Source organism: Chelonia mydas, chromosome 1 (genome assembly GCF_015237465.2).
Source record: "Chelonia mydas isolate rCheMyd1 chromosome 1, rCheMyd1.pri.v2, whole genome shotgun sequence".
In the NCBI taxonomy this organism is placed as follows: Eukaryota; Metazoa; Chordata; order Testudines; family Cheloniidae; genus Chelonia; species Chelonia mydas.
In genome coordinates this window covers 122,957,441-122,978,657 of record NC_057849.1, presented here as the reverse complement: position 1 = coordinate 122,978,657, position 21,217 = coordinate 122,957,441, and the positions used below count along the sequence as shown (strand labels likewise).

Here is a 21,217-nt window from a genome sequence, read left to right as displayed (position 1 = left end):
TTGACTAAACACTCTGAACACAAACAACTACTGTAATGAAAACCCACAACTAGTAGCATTGGGGGGAAATAATCTGGAAAAGGGGTAGGTGCAAAAGAACAAGAGGGGGGAGTGCTTCTAAAAATCTGGCCTCAGTTGTGGGTGCTGAATAAGCACTTTTGGAAATCTGGCCCATAAATGCTTTTGAGCTAGCTAGCCCATTTGAAAACTATGATCGTGTTATCTGTGCTTGTGTGAACTGGGAAATATCTCGTATCGGGGGTAGCCGTGTTAGTCTGTATCCACAAAAACAACAAGGAGTCCGGTGGCACCTTAAAGACTAACAGATTTATTTGAGCATAAGCTTTTGTGGGTAAAAACCCCACTTCTTCAGATGCAAGAAGAAGTGGGGTTTTTACCCACGAAAGCTTATGCTCAAATAAATCTGTTAGCCTTTAAGGTGCCACCGGACTCCTCGTTGTTTTTGAGAAATGTCTTGAGATTTGATCATTTTGAAATATGATATTCTTAAAGTTGTTGTTGTTTTTTGGCTCTTTTTTGCAGCTCGTATGTGTACAGAAATTAAAATCTGTTACAGTGTGGAAGCACCAGCACTGATCTGATGAAAATTCCCTAGGGAACTGCCTGTAAGTCTGACCAACGTTTTGCACTCATACGGTTGTGTTTTAAGATGAAAAGTGTTGTGTTTTGTAGCAGTCTGTTATTACCTAGATTGAGCAGCTCCAGTGACAGATGGAGTGAGAGAAAGTTCCAGAGCACCTGATAGGTATATTGGGATGAAATTAGGAAAGGGCTCATTTAGGTTGAATGTCAGAAATAATTTCTAAATAATTAGTTCAATTAGACTGAAGAATAATCTCCCAGGCAGAAAGGAGGAAGCTCCATTGTTTGAAAGTAAACATTTAACACTCAACTGGACACAGTCCTGTTCTCCCTGAGTCTACAATGGTGAAACGTGTACTCAAATGAACCAACACCAATCCTCACCAAGAGGTGTGGAAAAACCTGCCAATTCTCATAGGTATAGGCTGCAATAGTAGTGGCACCTATAGTAAGGTAACCTATCACGTCCTATTATAAGATGCAGTATTCAGTTGCTTATAACTTTGCCAAATGCCAACCACTCAGACTGAAATCTTCCATGCCAGGTGTCTGCCTCTTGGGGAATATATTTTCGAAAATTTCAGCAGAAATGTTTCAGCCGTATCTCAGAACGAGGTTAGGGGAAAATACGTAGTTTAACATGTTAGAAAATGTTTACAGTTGTTTTGTTGAGAGACTCTAGCTCCTCTAAGCTTTGGAGCAGGGGCTTGAAATTTGCCAAGAGGTTCACCATCGTGTCAGGGGCGTGACTTTTTGCCAGTCCACTCAGGGAGCCATAGCACGGCTCGCATTGCAAGACACAGATAATACTATGGACAGGATGTAAGGGAATGGTTAGTAGTGGACGAATGAAACTGCAAGGTTCCAAAAGTCATTGAGAACATTTCACACAGTCTGTATGGTTAGTGATGTTACAGTACTTAAATCTGTCACTCTAGGTTCGTTAGTGCCCACCAGTGATATCTCAGTGTGGCATTTTGCTAACACAGAAGGAAAGGAAATAAAGAATCTACATTTTTAGAAGTAACCTCCCTATAGGTCACTTCAGTGTTGATGACCACAAATGAGTAGTTGGTATCAATTTTACAGTCCACAGAAATACACAGCTCCTCAAAATCCTTTTTGCAGATCAATCACCGTTCGAGTCAGCAAAAGCTGATGGGTGCTATAACAAAGCAAAATTCCTGTTGACTTCAATGGGCATAAGACCAGGGCCATAAAGTGAACTAAACTGCTTTATATATACGTTAGAGAAAAACGTATATATAAATGAGCCAAAATCATTAACTGAATACATGCCTAGGCTTAAGCAATGACAACTAAATACATTTTCAAACAAAATGGCTGAAAGCCAGTTCCTCCTTTAATTCCATGTAAAGATCTGACTTCTGGGTCATGTGTTTTAACTCCAGGAGCTAATGGCATCACCTAACACCTCTAGCAGGACAAACTAGCAACTCCCTGCTCTGCAATGGGCATTAGTGATCTCATCAGCTTCTGCAGTAAAAAAGTTGGACAAATTCTCACTTGAAATGAAATCACAATTCAGGGTGCAGGGTCCTCTGAGAGATTTGGGGTCTCAAACTGCATTTTTTAAAAGACATTTTCACTTCATTAAATTAAATCAGATGTATCCTGTGGACACTAAAATATTTTCGAGAGAACAAGGAGTACCCAGGGCAATTTCACATGCTGTATTGGCCCAATACCTGCTTGTTTTACTCACATGATTATTCCTATCGATGTCAGTGCGATTACTTGTTTGAGTAAAGGTGGGAGCCATAAAGGTACTTTGGAGCCTGAGCCCTGTTTTTAGGCACTACTGTGATCCATAACCTCCCATTTGGCTGCCGCCTAACCCTAGAGGTGCCTAAACCCACTGAGCACTTCAGTTTTTGCAGTAAAAGTTCCCTAGGCACCTACGTTTCTGCCTCTAGGCATGTGCCCTGCTGATTCACTCTACGTGTCCAGGCATCTGTTCCCACCTAAGCCCTGGAACAAGCTATAAACCTGGGGGAAGCTAGGTGATCCTCTGCCTAAGTTGCCTGTGGAGCCCGATCTTGTAGGTTTGCTCAGAGGGCACTTAACTCCACCTTAAAATCTTCAGCCCAATGGTTAGGATGCTCACCGGGATCTGAGAGAATTCCAATTAAGTGCCCCCTGCAGCTGATGAAGAGGAAGGATTTGAACAGGTATCTGCTGCCTCTCAGCAAGTACCCTAACTACTGGGCTATAAAGTCGTTCTAACTCTTTCACTGGCCCAAAGAATATTTAACTATTTAATTAAAGAGGAACAACTTCAATAGAAAGCGGCAAAGAGTCCTGTGGCACCTTATAGACTAACAGACCTATTGGAGCATAAGCTTTTGTGGGTGAATACCCACTTCTTCGGACAGATGTAGTGGAAATTTCCAGAGGCAGGTATAAATATGCAATCAATAGGCGAGGCTGCGGGAATCCCACGTCAGAAGATTCCATAGGCCTCAGGCCTACACTCAGAAGTGCTCTCAATGTGGTACCTGCCTGCCATTGCCAACCACTATATATATGGATTGGACTAGCAGCAAGGCTAGCCACCATGTAGAGCCTTCCTCCTCCTACAAACAAATCAATTTACTACCAATATTTTGTCAGCTTCAACTTTGCCTTGTAAATCTGAAAGAAGTCATAAATAAATGTGATATTTTCTCATGTAGAACAGACCAGAAACATACAAGCTGGACAAGTGAGAGAAATAGATGTCACAGGTCTACATAAAGGGTATTTTTGCAGCCAGCTCTGAGCCTGATTGTACAATGTGGTGCACCCTTACTTCCTGTTAACTTCAATGGGAGCTAGGCATGCTCACCGGTGGGTATTCACAAAATGGAGCTGCCATGTGCAAGGAATGCAGTGTGTCAAGCTGCATTTGACTCTTCATTTTCAGATGGGTTTTATAGTGGCATCTAATACTATCTCATTAATTCTGACCATATTTTACAGCCCTTTGTATCCAGGCAGCAAAGACTTCCAGCCCCATGTTTCTACGATTCTGTGACCTGACGAACTTGTTGCCTGCAACAAACTGACTTTCAGTGGAATGCCCAGAGGAAAAATAAAAGCAGTTTTGCGGGGTGATTGGGTAATTGCCCTTTGTTGATATCATTTTTATTTAAAAAATGACAGTGAAAATATCCAGATTATCCCGATGATAAACTCACAGCTTTAGCTCTTCGTGACATCAGCTAGGGCCCAATACTGCAAACCTGTAGCTCTGGGGAAGGACATCTCCATGAGTGTTACCCTGTGGAGATTCCCCTATGGTGGACCTTCCCCTTGCAAAATAGGTTATAGGGCCCACACCTAAACCTCCAAATAATACCTCAAAATAATTCTAAATGGCCAACGTTGTTATAATGAGCAATGAGCCTTTCCCCTCTAAGTCCAGTCCAGGTGGTCAGAGAATAAATGTTATCACCTGACAGTGTTTGATGGCTTATGTGAAGCATCAGAAAAAACTAGCATCTCAATTAGCACTTTTAGTTTCAGCTCTAGTAGTGAGGATATGTGTACATGACTGTCCTTTACTGCTTGGTCCTTGCCTTTTAGGTGCCCCGTGGACCCTTTAGGGCAGGGGTAGACAACCCATGGCATGCGTGCCAAAGGCGGCACGCAAGCTGATTTTCAGTGGCACTCACACTGCCTGGGTCCTGGCCACCGGTCTGGGGGGCTCTGCATTTTAATTTAATTTTAAATGAAGCTTCTTAAACATTTTAAAAATCGTATTTGTTTTACATACAACAATAGTTTAGTTATATATTATAGACTTATAGAAAGAGACCTTCTAAAAACGTTAAAATGTATTACTGGCACGCGAAACCTTAAATTAGAGTGAATAAATGAAGACTTGGCACACTACTTCTGAAAGGTTGCCAACCCCTGCTTTAGGGTATGTCTACATAGCAATTAGACATCCGTGGCTGGTCTGTGCTAGCTGAGTCAGGGTCCCAGGACTCAGGCTGTGGGGCTGTTTCATTGCAGTGTAGACATCCAAGGAGGCCCCAGCTGGTTGGCCTCTAGGCACCATTGCAATATAAATGTTAAATAATAATCATAAAGCATAACCGTCAGATTGATAAAATATAACAACTGATTTCAGGTACAACAGAGAAAACCTGCAGGCAAATAAAAATCGTATAACTACCCAACTAGCTTGGCTAATTAGTTGTGTAATAACAGAAATCTTGATTATTGAAAAGAAATATTAGGTAAGAAATTAGAATCTTACTTTGAAGGGGACAACCCTGTTCCATCAAAGTCAGTGGCAAAGCTTCCGCTGAGTCCACTGGGAAAATAATTCAGCCCTTATCTCTCTCACTTTCTCTCTGTACCGTCACCATGTCATGTAGGGTCTGTATACTAGGCAATCAGAGGTGTGATTGCATCTTGGGGAGGCATATATCTGCTAGCTTTAATGTTGCTAGCGTGGCTAAAAATAGCAGTGCAGATGCAGCAGAGCAGAGTTCAGAGCGAGCTGTGGAAGCCCACCTGGAACACTGGGTACAGACTTGCATTACCAGCCCGCATTGGAGCCCGCCCTTCAGTGTCTTCACAGCAGTTTTTAGTGCGCTAGCTACATTAAAGCTAGCGCAGAATTCCTACCCAAGTGGCAGTCAGTCCTCTGTGCGAAGTGTAAATGTACCCTTGGTGTTGTGCTGCTGTTTGACATCCTCCTCAGTGACTGTATTTCCTCTTATTATAGCTAAACCACTTACCATTAACTCTCCTTTTGAAGTGGTAGGAATGCAAAGCTAGAATGTAGCACAAGAGTCGTAGTGACTTCTGATTAAAAGACATGGTCTCTTGATAATGGAAGTTAAAATATTCATTGCAGTAGCCCCCAGAGGCCTTAACCAGGTCCAGGCTCCATTGTGCTAGGTGCTGCACAAACACGTGATAGTCCCTGTCTAAAAGAGTTTACAGTCTAAGTATTTTTCTTTTGCCTTGTCTCTATCAAACACAAACAGTGTAGGATGGACTTCAACCACTGTCTGCTCCCTTTTATGCCATGATCCTGCAAAAACTTATGCATGTGCTTACAGTTATGAACCTAAATAACTCAATGGGATTGAACATGCGCATAAGTTAAGTAGGTGCCTAAGTGTCTGCATGTTCGGGGCCTTCCTTCTGTTACCCATCAGCCCTGTTTTTCTCTGTTGTCCTTAGAGCCTTGTCTAACCGAGGCAAATTTCCTACAGTTTTCCCATTGCTGCTAACACTGGTACCGCTGCATTGCAATTAGCAATTTTGGAAGCTCAGCATACAGACAAGGTAAAAATGAACAAGGTGTTGATTAGATTTGCTCTGAAAAAGTCTAATACTCTTAACATAGTGTTAAAACCAGGATGTCTAGATTAGGGGTCCCAATGTTAACACTGCTGCTGCCGAGCCACTCTCACCATCAGTGAGCATTTACTAGCTCTCTAGCAGAGACAAGGCCATGTACTGCATAGTTTTGCTTAAGAGAAAATATGACCTCTTCATAACAGCAACATGCAAAGACACCTTTAAAAGTGCAAGGAGTCCGGTGGCACCTTAAAGACTAACAGATTTATTTGGGCATAAGCTTTCGCGGGTAAAAAACCAAGTGGTTTTTTACCCGCGAAAGTTTATGCCCAAATAAATCAGTTAGTCTTTAAGGTGCCACCAACTCCTTGTTGTTTTTGTGGATACAGACTAACACGGCTACCCCCTTATACTTTAAAAGTGCTTCACATTTGTCTCTTTGACAATGCCCATCTGTTTTAGATGGCTAGTGCCTACGTCAGTTATACAGCATCTTAACAATCCTAACTGGTTCATTATTATATCTAAAAGCAAAATGTATAAATGAAAATAAAAATAAGAATAATTTCCATACCAGTACTGAAAGACCATACAAACTGAACTATCTCTTTGCTGCTAGAAATGGTCCCTTCAGTTAAGGGCTGAGGGATGGGTGGGAAGCTGGCACCTGCTCTTTGAATAAACAAGAGGCCTTCAGGTTTCAAAGTGGCCATCACAGCTTTCACTAATATGACAAAATCAACTTACTTTTTTTGGATACTTTCCCCTGTTGTTTGTGCACTTTGTTTTAAATAGGACGGACCCCCTCCTCTGCCTTGCAGATTGCTTCAACCACTACTTCCTTCTTTCTCCTCCTTTCCGTTTAACTCTTTGGTTTGCTGTTTCTCAGACTCCATAATTAAGCCTTTTGGTCTTCCTTTTCTTCCCTGGCTTTGGTCTATGAATAGATCATTTGTACTTCTCCACCATTAATGCGTGTGTGGGTGTGTGCTACTTTTTTCAGATGGTTTCATAGTTGATAGGAAGAAGGAGTGTGAAGACTTAATAAAAACGGTTTGGCAGGGAAGGTGGTTTTCTTTAGCTCTTATCCAGAAGTCACTTTGCATTCTCTGTCAGGGGATCTTTTCCTGATCATTCATTTTTTAATGCTATCATAGGAAGTATTACAGATATATCACCAAATGCCTTTAACAGTGACTTGATTCTCCACTACCTTCCTTACACCTTGTGTAGCCACATACTAGTTTGCTCCTCCTGTGAATCTATAGTGCGGGTAATGACAGGAAGTTGCAAGAGACATCTGAGGTCTTGTGTTGGGGTTGGTGTGTTGCGCAGCTACTGCTCTGTGTGCCTTCCATACATCTAATTCTCTTTAACAGATGATTCATGAGGCTCACAGTTGTCTCACTGATCCATCCTACAGTATGATTCTATGGGCCTGATTTTCATTTGTACTAAGTCCCCTTTAAGTTCATCTGGCAGCATAAATAGGCCCTGAAGGGGTAGAAATAGACCCCCTGGAATACTCCCTATACAGATGGTCTCCTTAGCTGGTGTAAGCACTTTATACTGGCTCTGCTCCCAGCATCTGGCATAGGAAGGATGTCAGGATAGGGAGGGGGCAACCAGTGCTTAATTTGTAATGAAAGAGATGCTGGGGATCAAGCAATTTTTTTTACATTCATAAGTGACGTGGCAAGCACAGAGGTGCTGGGGCTATTAACTACCAAGCCTAGAGGTGCCGGGGCACAGCCCTGGCACAAATTAAGTACTGGGGCAAGCCAGGGATGGAGCAGGAACATAACTGCAATGCACTGTACTACAGTTATTCTCTGCTCCCCATCAGGCTGCTCTAAATTACATGGGAGGCTGGGCAAGTCCCTGCAGGCCTAAAAACATGAGGAGTGCAAACCAGCTTCTCCACCTGCCTCCTTCCAAAACGTAGGGGCAGGAGAACTGAGACCTCTGATTCTAAGTAGAGGGCATCATCCAGCTGTTCTGTGACTTCTCCTGCCATTACGGGAAAAACTCTGCCCAGTCTTGCAGAAGTGCAATTGAGAGAGAGAGGAATCAGGCAGTGTTCCTCCCCAACCCATGTACCTATTGGGCTGGCTATATACCTGTGAGCGCTTGGCAGCGGATACAGCCAAAATGTTTGAGGCACCATTACCTGGAAGGATTGGTCAGCTGGCTTGGGGTGATCTTCACCTGTCAGAGAACTTTAACTTAAAAGGAGAAGAGACTGAGACAAAGCAGTTACAGAAAAAGCCCGTCAATTTAACAGATTATTGATAATAAATAAAAGTGGGCAAACAACACATGAAGGGGACAGTGTGTGAAACAGGAGACAGCTCACCAAGTACCACTCTGACTGCGCATACTGCTAAGAAAGTACAAAGTGTTCCTTCAGCACAAAGGGTGGGAGTCTTAAAGGTGCCATACCCTTACAAAGACAGGCTCTTTGGCCTATGTTGTGTCTCCAAGATCCATGTGCTGAGAGGGGCCTTTATGTGTAGATCTTCCTTGCCACATGTGGAAGGGTGAGGCACAGCTGCCTCCATGGCCCTGGCCTCCCATTCCTGGGACCCCTGAGGTTTTCACAGGAGTTGTGGGAGAGGCAGGCCATGGAGGAAGGCACATTATAGAGTTGCTCAGGGAAAGATAATACACCACTGCTCGACTCCACTGCTTTAAGGGGATTTGGTAGCATCTCCTTCTGGGGAAGCCCTGATAGCACAGCTCCGATGGAGCCATGCTGCCAGGAAACAAAAGGAGATTCCTGGGCTCCAGAGTCAGTGCAGAGGCACTGTGCCTCCATTCAATGGCCTTGGCCTTTTGTGGACCCCCCAGGGTCGTTGGTCCTTGGAGGGAAAACTGACAGCTGCTTTCTTGGATGTTCCCTGACAGAAATGTATGGAGAGGAACTCTATGAACTCCCTTCCCACAATCACTTTATACACCCAAGTTTCCAAAGAACCTGTTTTAGATAACCAAAACTTGCTCTTGTCAGTTGAACTTGTGTGGTGTGAGGTTATGTGGCTTTTTGAAATTGCTGAAAGAGTTGTGAATAACCTATTAAATCAAAAATCCCCACCCAGTATACAGAGAGAACAGAAACTGGGCTGCACTACGTTGTATAATAGTAGGCACTTGATGCCTACAGAAATGCAGCCAGAAAATCTCACTATACCCTGAAGTTTCTTGACAACAAACAAACCTGAGAGAAAAATATTTTGGGAAATGTTTGTAGAGATTCCCCCGTTCCTTTCTCTCAGGAAGTGATTTATTATACTCCGGGCAGTTGAGAACCCCTCTCCAAATGCCACATCTGGTATCCCTAGCCTCTGTTTGCCAGAAGCTGGGAATAGGCGACGGGGATGGATCACTTGATGATTACCTGTTATGTTCATTCCCTCTGGAGCACCTGGCATTGGCCACTGTCCGAAGACAGGATACTGGGCTAGCTGGTCTGACCTAGTATGGCTGTTCTTATGTTCACATGGAGAGCGATTTTCTAAAGTGACTAGTGATTTGGGGTACCTTTGTTTTTGGGTGCCCAACTTGAACTGCCTTAAAGAGGCCTAATTTTCAGGAAATACTGAGCACCCACCCCTGAAAAGCAGTCCCCTTACTGTGTCTCAAGTAGGGCAACCAGAAAATCACTAGTCATGTTGGAAAACCTTGGCCTTAACTTCTGAATTATTTCCTTGGCCTTGTTTCATCATGGTTGCCTCATGGAGTTACTCAATATACTTCCATGGATCTGCAAAGGTTATGTTGCAGGGGAGCGGCCTTAGGCTCTGTCCTGAAAAACCATGACACATACTTAGCTTTACAATATTAGTAGTCCCACTGAAGACAACAGGACTATTCAAATGCTTAGAGTTATGCATATATATTAGGGTTTGAAGCATGAGGGTTTAGTTTCTACGAGGGGCTTCACAGGAGCACATTCGTCTGATGTATTGGCCACCACACTTTCCCAGCCCACTGCTGCTTACTTTGGGGGTTATTCCTAGCACCCCTGGCAGAAGTTGGCATAAACAAGAGTGAATCCAGTCAATGATATTTACAATTTTATGAGGTAGTTTTAAAACTCAATACAACATTGTCTATCTATCAGAGAAAAAATTAAATGACTAGATGGTTGCCCAGAACTCATAAAAGAACAGAAGCAGCTTCTGAAGCAAAGGAGCTAATGCATTACAGCAAAGGCTTCATCTTCTGACAAGCAATAAGTGCTCCTAGACCAGATCAGATTAGTAATATAGGCTACTTATCTAGACACGTGCTGGCAATTTCCAAAGGCTTCCTGTTCTCTTTATAATAATAATACTTAGCACTTCTACAATGATGTCCAAAGTGACAGACAAACATGGACTAATTAATCCTCACACACCCCTGAGAAGTAAATAAACAAGTATTATCATCCCCCTGGTTTAGATGGGGAAACTGAATCAGAGAGGAGAAGTGACTTGCCCAAAATCACATAGCAAGACAGTGACAGAGCCAGCACTAAAAGTCAGGATTATCTGAGTGCCAAAGTCATTCACTCTCCTCCAGAGTCAGGGTGCCGGCTGCAGCATGGTTACTCTCCTAGCAACACACTGGACACAGCTGATCGTGGAAGGGGCTGCCTAATTGATTGCATTTCCTGATTGATGGAGGGATAGACTCAGCAGTGCCCAGAGATTGCTGGCTACTCAATGTGTTGGGGTGACTATTCTCCATCCTTGATTCCCCGGATCTCACTTCCTGACTGAATTTCTGGCTCACCCATAGGCTCTGGCATTTGGCTTCTGATCCCTGATTCTGAGCTTTGGCTTTGCTTTTGACTGTGCCCCTGCATGGGGCATGGGCCATGGTCCTGATTCTTGAATCTAGCTTGGCTCTGCTCTAATCTCCAGGCATGGCCCACTCCTGTGGCTCTCACTTTCAGGCATGACCACCCTCATCCCCGTTGTCCTTGACATCCACACCATACTAGCTCTCAACTGATTCCTGGCTCTTCCAATTGACTGATACTGACTTGGGTGAGGGGTATTTCCACAGAAAGATCTGGGAAGGCCTGTAATGATTTCACCTCATTCCCAACCAGGCCTTTAGAACAAGCGATAATGAAGAGATCCATCAAAGGTTTTAGCCTGGGCCCAGTGCGTGCTGAGACAGCACTTGGGAAGCTTTGGTTAGTGCTTCATAGATGCCCATGCACTGTAGGCATGTTCAACAAGATGACTAGTTGCTTTAATGTTTAGTCATCATGCATGAATTATTCAGCCCCTACAGCAACTTCATACACGTGCAAAGTTGTCTGCTAACAACGCTGCTACTCTCATGGATATACATGGAAAAAGGAGGGAAACATGGTGGTGGGGGGGTGTTTAGTTTTTGTGTATGTTTTTGTTTGTTTTGCCTTTGCCAGGGAATGGAAACCAGGCTGGAACTCTGCTGCTAAATCACTCTCCTCGCAAACACTGTACTGAATTAAATTTAATTGCTGAGGGTGCCAATTCAAAGAAATCTCTGGTCATAAGTCTCTAACCAGTTTTTACCCTCCGCTTCCCACAAATGATGAAATTTAATATGGCAAATCAGGATTTATACAGACATAAGATAAAATCCTGTTCCCAATGGTGCTAGCGCTAGATTATTGTATTGCTCGTAATAAAATACTAACAGAGTAGGCAGCCAGTTTGCGCATGATGTGATCTAAAAATAGAAGACTAGAATGAACACAGTTCAGAAAGTGGTTGGTTTGTCTTGTGATTCACATGGCCATTTAAAAATATTTCCTGTTGTGAAGGTATAAACTCTTTTTAAAAAAATACATTTTGGTTGATGAGTTTCTAAGTGTCTTTTTTTTCCAGTTGTCCTTGGTAGAGGAGAATAATTTGCTACTGCAAAATTGTGCAACTGGTAAATAAAATAAAGCATATTTTTGTGTGGTGTCATCATCCATATATTAGTATGATAGAATGCGTCAAAATCTATTATAGTCTATAAGTAAGCAAAGCACGTACCATAGGTTATGGTGTCGCATAGAGGTAACATCTGTAGAGATGATATGGGAGTGGTGGAAGAGCTGACGTGAGTAAACCACATTCACATTTGTTTTTGATATTTTTCTAAAGAATTTCGCAGAAGTGAAAGAGGAAGAAAGCGGGATTGGTCTAAGCAGAAAGTACCAACGTAAAAAACCTTTTTCTTTATCGTGCGAGGAGAAGCTTTTTATCATTGCACCTTATCTTTAGTGTCTAAGACGTCTGAATGTTCTGTCTTTGCCCACCTGCGAGGTAGTTCTAGAAAACATTGTAACAAACAACATGTCCTTCCTAGATTTGTTCACAAAATAGAATTTATAACCTTACCTTTAAAAAAAAAGATTTTTTTAAGCCTGAAATTCTGCTTTTCTGTTGGGGTAGGGGAGTGAGAAAGAGAGTGAAGAATATTCTAAATTTACTTTCCTGAAATTCACATTGACTGTTCATTTTCTTTGAGATTGATTTTCTTTTGAGATTTGGTTAAGATTATCAAAAGCATTGAAGGGGATTTAGCCATATATTTCCCATTAAACTTAATCCCCTTTACCATTATATCTGAATACTATTTTCTTTACTTTGGGGGTGTAGGTACTATATAATTTCTAGCACTGAACAGCCTGATCAGCCCATATCTTCATTATTTCAGCAGTCCAAAATAATGACACTGGGATAGCTATGGAAATTTCCAAATGCTGCTTCATTCCTTCTTCTCCATTAGCAAAATCCATATATGCGTGATCTTTCACATCTATTTGTGTCTGGTGGCATAGCTACCACCTCCACTTTTGGTATCCCTATTCCCTTTGAGCTATGAGGTACAAACTATTCCCTTTTTCAGTAGATTGCCACCAAAGTAGTGTTCTGCCAATTCTTTACCACACAGATAGTAAACCTTGGATCTTCTTACTCCCTTTAGTGCAGCATTCTTCTTCGTTATCAGATTAAATAACAACAATCTCTCATGATTCACACACGTACACACTTTAGATAGCAGATAAACTGTATGCTTCATTCTAGCAGTGAGTTATTTTACTAAAAAAAGACTAGTATTAAGAGTTTAAAATTTTTAAAAAATGTTTTCAGAAAGAACAGTCATTTCCTTATGCTTCACCTACTGCATGATAGAACTATGAATTTGCTCTGCTCCCATCAAAATTCCCATTGGCTACTAAGGAAGTAAGAGTGGGCCGTAAAACAGAAAAAAGAATTAAACACCATGAAAGATAAGACCCCTGAAGAAAGACGATGGAGATTCACTAAACAATGGTGATCTTTCTGAATACATTCACAGCAGCTAGACACAAGAGTAGGATTTGCAGAAGTGCTCAGCACTGGCCTAGCTCTGTTTCCATTGAAGTCAAGGACAGATTCTGGCTTTTGGAGGCTGGTTAGATGGATGCATCAGAATTCTGGTTACAGGGCAACCATTCCCTTTGAAACAGGCCGCTGACAACAAAGAGACTTCCACAGCAAAGTCTCCTATATGATCCAGTAACTATACGGGATGATGGGCGGGGAGAAGGGGGTGGGAGGGGAGGGAACCCAAACCATTTATGTAGAGGAGGCCTCAGGAAGAACTAGAATTCAATCTTTTGATATTCTCAGAGGTCTTCGATGTCTCATTTTACATCGACTTCCACTTACTTTGCACAAGTTTCAGTGCAGCCATAAATCATCCTATTAGAGTATTACTTAGAGGCTCCCTTTAACCTGGAACACAACAATCATTGTAACTCCTCTTTGGAGGGCAGGGGAGAGGACATTTTAAAAAGAAAAAAAATTTCTCCAAAAATATCACAACCTGCACTGTCATCATAATGACCCTTGCAGTACTTTCTCAGGACCTGACTCAATATAAGATACATCTAACGCACTTTCCACCCCACAGAAGTCATTCTAAGGTTTCTGTGGCCTTGTGTTGGTGTCTATAATTGGAAAATTGGACACATTTTTATAGACTCATTTTGTGTTTCTTTAAGGTAATTGTCACTTTAAAATAAAAGTAGCCAACTGGTACATCAGAATTCAGCCTGAGAAAGGAGGGTCAGGATCACAGATTGTATCTGTGAGCAGCTGGAAACACTGCAGCAAGCTAAAAATGTGGGTTTGCTCTTCATGACTTGTCTGAGGCATGAGAATTCTTTTGTTTGCTACCCCATCAGCTGCAAAATACAAAGGTCAGAAACCACAAACTGCCTCCTATTTTTTAAATAAAGAGATAAATTAATTACACTCTTCAAATCATAACATCTAACATTTAAAATCCCTCTTTTTAACTTTCCCAGGATTGCAAACAAACAAACAAAAAAAAGAAGAAAGAAAGAAGCATTACTAATCACATGCTCAAGTCCTATTTTTAGGTACAATGTGACCCACAAAACTCCCACTCAGCTGCTATCTAATCCTTTTGGCACCTAAACTCACTTGGCACCTAAGTTTTTGCCTATGAGAATGTAAAGTGCTGCCTCGCTCTGGGCATCTGGGTGTCTATTACCTGCTTCAGCCTGAGAGCAATCCATGTACCAGGGGAAAGACAGGTGTTCCTCCACCTAAGTCATGTGGTGCCTGATCCAGTAGGCATGGTCAAAGGCCACCTAACTCCCCGCAAAACAACCAGAAGGAGGAGTAGAGGTTCTATTATCACTTTTAGCCAAATGGCCAAGACACTCATCCAGGATGTGGGAGACCCCCAGTTCACGTCTTCCCTCTGCCTGATAAGGAGAAGGGATTTGAACAGTGATCTACTCTTAGGTAAGCGCCCTAACTGCTGGGGTATGGAATATTCTGATGTGGGGGTTCCCTCAATCACACCTATTCAAGTTGTTCCACCTTAATTACATAATTGAATAATTAAATATTAATCGGGACAGATAAAAAGTTAGAATGACTATAGCCTACTGCGAGGTAACAGATTCCTGTTATATCCCTTCTGTTCATCAGGCGGGGGGGACTTAAACTGTTCCTCTCCCATATCTGAGGGGAGTACCCTGACCACTGGGCTAAAGTTTATAAGGGAGCTCCTCTGCCCCTCCCCCAAGCTGTTTTGTGTGGAGTTAGGCAGCCCCTGAGCACACCTACAAAACTGGGCCCCAACCATGACTTAAGTGGTCAAACGCCTATCCTTCCCCAGTTTGTGAATCACAAGCAGAGATAGATGCCTCCCTGCAGCCTGAACTTGCCTCTGAAAGGGAACAGGGCTTTGCACACATACCTCTGGTCAGTGTGTCCCATTGGCTAGCTTAGGCGGCTTCCTGCCTAGCATGCAGGCTTTGTGGATCCCATTCTGAGGTTCCAGTGTCTCCCCATTCATTGTTTAGGGAGCCTAGGGTGCCTAACTCGGGCACTGTGGATTGCAGTGTGTTCCTGTGATCTTCTAGGCACCTAAAAGTTAGGTGCTGTGACACTCATCACAACACCTATGTCACTTTTGTGGATCCAGGCTTTATATAGCACCTGTCATCCAAGAAACTCCGGGCACATTACAGACATCAATATTAACTCCAGTAAAATTAGTGACATAACATTGGGGTAATAGTGAAGCCAGTGAGAACACAATCAGCCCCATTAATTCAACTAACCACAAAGCACAGAGCGCCTATGATTCTTGAATGAATATTATAGTTAAGATAAACATGTAATTTTTTACTCTGAGAAGAAATGGGGAAATTTTAGAAGGGCGATAGAATCACTTGTTGATCTGTAGGGGATTTATATGCATAATTTATTTGAGCATGAAGAGGAATACTGAGGAACAGTTTTCACTTTAACATTAGGAAACTTTATGTCCTTCAGTTAGCTTTCAAAAGAAGGGAACTTTGGCCTGTATAACTCTGCATACCGTCTAAAACACATTTGCAAGAGCATGGAACAACTATTACTGAGTGGGTTGTTGTGCTTTCAGCACATTAGCACTGTTATTTTTATGAATCCTTGTGGTCTACTTTTTGGTGGGCTAGCCCAAGCAGGCATAAAAGGTCAAAAAGCAAGAAGAGCTTTTGTTAAAACCCCTTCTCTCTCCTCCCTTTCCACATTCTCTGCCTCCCGTGTGCTATTGGTTGCACCTCTAGGAGTATGTCTACAGAGTGCACAGGAGTGAGCCTCCCAGCCTGGGTTGGCAGAGCTCATGCTCTAAAAAATACCTGTGCAGACAGCACTTTGAAGTTGTGCCTTGGGCTAGAGCTTGGGCTCTGAAGCCTTGGGAGGGGAGGATGCATGCTCAGAGCGCTGTGCTGGCTGTGTAGACATGCCTTAGAAGGTAATGCATTAACAAACTTGAGGGAATTCAGAGAAGAGCAACAAAAACAACAAAGGGGCTGGAAGAACCCACTCCGTTTTCTCATTTGGTGTAGATGGGCTAGTTATTGCAATCTAACTGTTTCTAAGGTGCTTCTCTCCTTTGTACTTTATATATGAGTAGTCGTGTGCACAAAAATGCCATTGACTTCAGTGGGAGTTACATAAATGTAAGAGTTGCAGCCCCTAAGATTACTGAGCCATGGTCATCCCTGTTATTACTTTAGAGTGTTCGGTGGCAATGCACGTGCCCTGAATTGCTCAGATGTAGAAAGATGGAAGCAGCACATGACTGTCCTAGAGATCTGTGTACCAAACACCACGGGGGGGGGGGGGGGGCATGGCCGGAGGGCAGTCAGCCATTGGGTCCCATGACCAAAGTTGGTATCCTGTTGACTGCCCAACTAAAAAACTGCAACATTAATGGTACAACATAGCAACTTCCCCTAGTAACAGGACTTTTACCAGATATAGGACCCATATGTAATCAACCAACATTCAGAGAAAATACAGTGCCAGCAACATGGCCCTAACTTAGGCTTCACACTGGGAGGGGTGACAGACAAAAAAAGAAGCTATGGCATGATAAGGGCTATAACAGTGAAAGATCCCTTGGGGAAAACAGCAATTATATAGCCTGGGAGGATCACATAAGATGAGCAGAGTGAGCACACACCACTGGTCTGTAGGAATAAGGTGGGGGAGCATTGTCCAAAATCATAGTGAGGGACATTAGCATCACAGAGCATGCACTCTTCCAAGAGCCTGGAGTGGTATCACCTTGAAACCCCTTTGTGGGTCTAGCTCTCACAGCAACACTTCTCCAATATACACATTTACCTATTCCCAATAGGGCAGTGACTTCAATAGGGTTGTACACATGTCACTGAGTGATTATCACACATTCCGTTGAAATAACAAATGGGCACCAGAGTACGATGACCACTGTTTGGTCTATTTTTCTTTACCTCTGCTGTCTGTGTTTCTCCCTAACCTGTCCCTACTGCTTAGATCTCACCTCCTTTCTTTTCTGTACATTTATTTTTCTTCTTTTTTTTCTTTTTAGGTATCCACTCATTCTTTTCAGTCCTTTTAATTCTGCCATTTTTCCTCTTTTTTATGTGCTCTTTTTTCTTTTTCTTCTGCTGTTGCATTTTTCATCACTTTATCCTCCATTTTTGTGCCGCCCTGCTTTCTCCAGGATTGGTCAGAATATTGCCTCCGAAGTGCTCCCTGTGTAAGAGAGTGCAGAAGGTGAATATTCTCATACATTTCTCTTAGAGGTCTTTTTGCCTCACCCATGGGGAGTCTGACTAGGAATAGACAGATTCCTTCTGCATGTGCCAAAGCTCTTATGGAAGGAGCCTGATCAATTTTCCTTTCCAGCAGCAAAGAGTTAGATACAGAAGAAAATTAACTAGTCCAGGTCACTTTATATCTCACCAAGCTCAAAGGATCCTGCACAGGGGCTGTAGTAATTGTACTTTGTAGCCTGTTCGGGGGGGAGAGTTGGCCTATCCTGATGATTGACCAAACAGTAGAATAATTTTTAATTCATGTGTGAGCCAGATGTATACATTGATTGGACACATTTGGCTCATATGCCAGGAGTTTGCCTTGAGGAAAATAAAGAGGAGGCATTTTTGGATTATGCAAAGCAGTCAGTCTCACAGGCAAACTGTGAGTGAATGGTAAGAAATATGTGCTGGACAATTACTAACAGTTGGACAAAAAGCATGTCTTTTACGTGCTTTGTTAAATTTTCTTTTTAGTTTTATGTACAGCATTTTCATTACAGAACCAAGAGATGTATCTTTACAAAAATGGATAAAACTGGTTAAAAATATGGAGAGAGAGAGAGAGAGTAAAAGTGATCAATGTTAGGCAGATAAAACCCTTTTTGGGACTCCAATTTTGTTTCGACTGGTTTTCACATGCAACTATTCTAGTGTGCCTTGGATCTGCAAGAAACAAATCATGTTTTATTTGACTGATTTATATTCAAATAGGGGGCTCAGTGCTTCCCCCATTGCAGGCAGTGGCAAAACAGTTACGGGCTTCGAGCAAAGCTGGATCGGGCCTATACTCAGAACTCACATAGATGCTTCTCTTTGATTTTATACACTGATTGTGGTATATAACTGAAAACTATTTTTTCCGGATGCTTAATATTCTCTTGTTTTCATGTCAGAATAAATTCTGGGCTAAAGGCAACTGTTCTATTCTCATGACCCAGATACAGTTCTTGCAGCAACCTGTGAAATATTCTAGAGAATACATGGAAGAAGGGAAAGCCTGTGAAAGACCTAAACACAGGCTAATATAATGAAGGGCCCAATCCTGACAAAAGTTATGTGCATGCTTACCTTTTGCACATAAGTAATCCACTGGGGCAGATCCTCAGCTGGTGTAAACTGTCCTAGTTTCGATGGAGCTGTCACTATTTACACAACCTGAGGATCTGTCCCATTAACTTCACTGGGATTACTCACATGCTTAAAGTTTAGCACATGTGAACATCTTTGCAGGATCAGGGCCTAATTGCTAAAGTGCCTCATAAAACTTTAGGGAGACAAGCTGGGTGAGGTAATATCTTTTACTGGACCAAATTCTGTTGGTGAGAGAGTTATGTTTTCCAGCTTACGCAGAGCTCTTCTTCCAGTGTGGGAAACTAATTCAGAGTGTTACCTGTGTAACCTCAAAAGTTTGTCTCTTACCCACCTTGTCTCTGGAATATCCTGGCACCAACATGTCTACAACAACACTGCATACAGAAAAACCTTGTTTCTCAGTCAGATTACAACAGCTGTATTTTAAAAACAAAGAGCTAAACCATGTGATTGTAGTACAGTAAATTGTCACACACGAAACAAAAAAAACCGTGAATTTTCCTGAATTTGGTTTTTTGTTGACACATGCCAGCCTTTAAGAAGAATATATACATAGTTGTCAATAAAGTATAGTTCTATACAAATTGATACAGTGTCTCATTCCAACAATTATAGCAACTGTATCACTGAATATGTAAATATAAACCTTCACTGGGATCCAGGGTTAAATACAGGTGGTAAGTATGAAACAGGTCTGCCGATGCTCATTTTTAGTTAGAAACAAGGCCTTAAAGTTTTTAGTATTATTAATAAACTGAAACCTGTCTTAAAAGCTCCCTCAAGGAACTGGAAACAATTGGCTATTTAACTGAAATAATCCTCTAATAACTACAGAGTAGAATTTTAGTTGTGTTTGTGGATACATTGCAGAGAACTCTTAAGAAGGTAGGTTCCCTAATAAAGGTTGTCTCTTTGTTATTATTATGCTTGTACCACTTAAAGGCCCCAACCCAACTGTGTTGAGCTCTGTATAAACACGATGAAAAGATGGTCCTAGCCCTGAGGAATCTAATGTATAGATTTCACTGTAATAAAAATAATAGTAAACCAAAGTGTGTCTACTCAACGGGGATCATACACAGGCCCTTCCGCTCACAGGTCTCTACCACTAGATCTAAAAAAGTTCTCTTTTATAGGTGAGATAGTAGGAAGTTGTAAAGTCACTGGGACCAGCAACTGGGGAAGGGGGAGACCTAATTATATACATAGTAGGTCACTGTATTACGTATTCTCCCAAGCATCCAAGGTTCACAGGAGTTCAAGTCCTACCCATCAGGGCATTTTGTAATGAACTATCGTTGCATACACAGCCAGCAAAGTCATCAGTGGAGACTGAACCTGGAGCCGTCAGCACTAAACATGCTGACAGACTCCATCATGTCTTAAACTGAACAGCAACAGCAACATAATGCCATATCCTTAATGCACAGAAAAGAGAAAAAGAAAGCAAATGTCTTTTACGTATGAGTTTTCTATATGTGGAGATAAACTTTTAAAGTGCATGTACAGGTCTGACTGGATTCTTCAGTGGGCTGAATAGGTGAGAAAATGCTTGGCCAGAGTTTCACAGAACAGTGAGAGAGAAAATATACCCTATGCATTTAAACTGGGAAAAGTACACATTAGAACACTAATTATAATCTACAGAGTAAATATACAATTGTGGGCAGGATTTTTCCTGAATTTTGAGGAGTTTGTAAAAATATCTCCTTATATTAGCAACAGGCAGCCTCAGTGTACAAACTGTCACTTGTTTCCTGGCCGAGGCAGGTCAGGTCACAAAGGAAATGAGCAACTGTACATCTTCCTCTTAGTTTCACCACAATCACATGATGCAATCACTAGTGCTAGGGAGCAATCACAGACAGGAAGCCATAGTCTGTTGATCTCTGGTATAGACAGTACTCAAAAGATTTAATACAAACGGAAACCAGTTAGTTTATTAATTAAATTTAGCACAGATACAGTGCATTGTCAAAGCACTGTCTAATCATTAACGGATTAATTCTTATAACAACTTTTTGGGATGGTTAATTCAGTAACATTCTAAGTCTCTACTGGGGTTCCTTCTGGAGCAGCATAGCTCTGCATTTCCCCTACCCCCTGTACAGGGCACAAATGAGCCCCTGGGGACTGGTTCCCCACTGCCATGCACTCTGAATGATCATGTGGGAGCACTAGACAGGGACTTAGGAATGCTGGCCTGTGGGCTGACCTTGGGCAAGTTGCTGTCACTCTAGGTGCCTCATTTCTGTAAAAAAGGGATAATGACAACTACTTCCTTTGTAAACCAGTTTGAGATCTACAGATGAAAAACACATATAAAAGTTAGATTTTAGTATTTAGACCAGAGTGGAAAGTAGGTGTAAAATGCTGCCATTGTTCTTGGTAGTGTTTTAAATCCACTTTGCACGATGTAAATAACTATACAAGTTTTGACTACACTAAGACAACAATGACTATACTTGTCTATATTTCAAGTTGAGCCAATTTAACTCAGGACTTGTCCATATGAGAAAGTTGGACCGGTTTAACCTAAGATGTGACCTGAAACCAATTTAGTTA

At 42.0% G+C, this 21,217-nt stretch overlaps 1 protein-coding gene and 1 long non-coding RNA gene across 15 annotated transcripts in view; one reads left to right on the top strand and one right to left on the bottom strand.

Moving 5' to 3' along the window:
* LOC122464005 overlaps positions 1–7,133 on the bottom strand; it is a 78,342-nt gene extending 71,209 nt beyond the window's left edge. The window contains exon 1 of the long non-coding RNA XR_006287830.1: positions 6,676–7,133. This is a non-coding gene — a long non-coding RNA (uncharacterized LOC122464005). The remainder of the gene's footprint in view (positions 1–6,675) is intronic.
* P2RY8 (P2Y receptor family member 8) overlaps positions 1–21,217 on the top strand; it is a 46,551-nt gene that overhangs the window by 6,790 nt on the left and 18,544 nt on the right. For 6 of the 14 annotated variants that reach the window (XR_006287828.1, XR_006287826.1, XM_037899527.2 and 3 more), the window contains one exon: positions 544–626. The exons of 1 other annotated variant lie outside the window; for it this stretch is intronic. The gene's annotated coding sequence lies outside the window, so the exon portion shown is untranslated. Of the gene's footprint in view, positions 1–543; positions 627–3,585; positions 3,729–5,808; positions 13,728–21,217 lie in introns of those variants that run through there. 7 more of the 14 variants (XR_006287824.1, XM_037899566.2, XM_043537748.1 and 4 more) reach the window with 3 other exon arrangements.